The sequence below is a fragment of the Rhinopithecus roxellana genome, unplaced genomic scaffold (assembly GCF_007565055.1).
Source record: "Rhinopithecus roxellana isolate Shanxi Qingling unplaced genomic scaffold, ASM756505v1 contig4066, whole genome shotgun sequence".
Taxonomy (NCBI): Eukaryota; Metazoa; Chordata; class Mammalia; order Primates; family Cercopithecidae; genus Rhinopithecus; species Rhinopithecus roxellana.
This window is the reverse complement of record NW_022142961.1, coordinates 35,249-35,867: the sequence shown is the minus strand read 5'-3', so window position 1 is coordinate 35,867 and position 619 is coordinate 35,249. Positions and strand designations below refer to the sequence as shown.

Below are 619 nucleotides of genomic sequence, written 5' to 3'. Positions count from 1 at the left end.
AGGGCGGAGGACCGGACGGGGTCCCAGGATCGTGGGCCCTGGGCCCTGACGCCTCGGAGCACTCCCTGTTCCGAGCGGGCCCGACGTGGTGGAAGCTCGGGAGCTCGGGAGCCGGGGAAAGGCCGCGGGCGAGCGGTTCGGGGGTCCCGATCGGAGCCCGGCGACCCCGGGCTGGCGCTGCGAGCTGGAAGCCGGCGGGCAGGCCTGGGCCGGGCTCTTGGGGCAGCCAGGCGCCCGTGCTGGCGTCTACGGCCGTACCACCCTGAACGCGCCCGATCTCGTTTGATCTCGGAAGGAAGCTAAGCAGGGTCGGGCCTGGTTAGTACTTGGATGGGAGACCGCCTGGGAATACCGGGTGATTGTAGGCTTTATTGCTTGCTGTCTTGTGGTCTTTCTTCTTTGTTCTACCATTACTTTCTTCCCTTCTCTCGCTCTCTCTTCTTCCTTCCTTCCTTTCTTTCTTTCTTTCTTTCTTTCTTTCTTTCTTTCTTTCTTTCTTTCTTTCTTTCTTTCTCTTTCTCTCTTTCTTTCTATCTCTCCCTCTTTCTATCTCTTTCTTTCTCTCCTTCTTACTTTCATTCTTTTCTTTTTCTTCCCTTACTATCTTTCCTTTCTTTCT

General features: G+C 56.2%; 1 pseudogene; it reads left to right on the top strand.

The window, feature by feature from the left end:
- The first annotated feature begins 244 nt into the window (after positions 1 to 244).
- Positions 245 to 368, top strand: LOC115895974 (annotated as a pseudogene).
- The last annotated feature ends 251 nt before the right edge of the window (positions 369 to 619 follow it).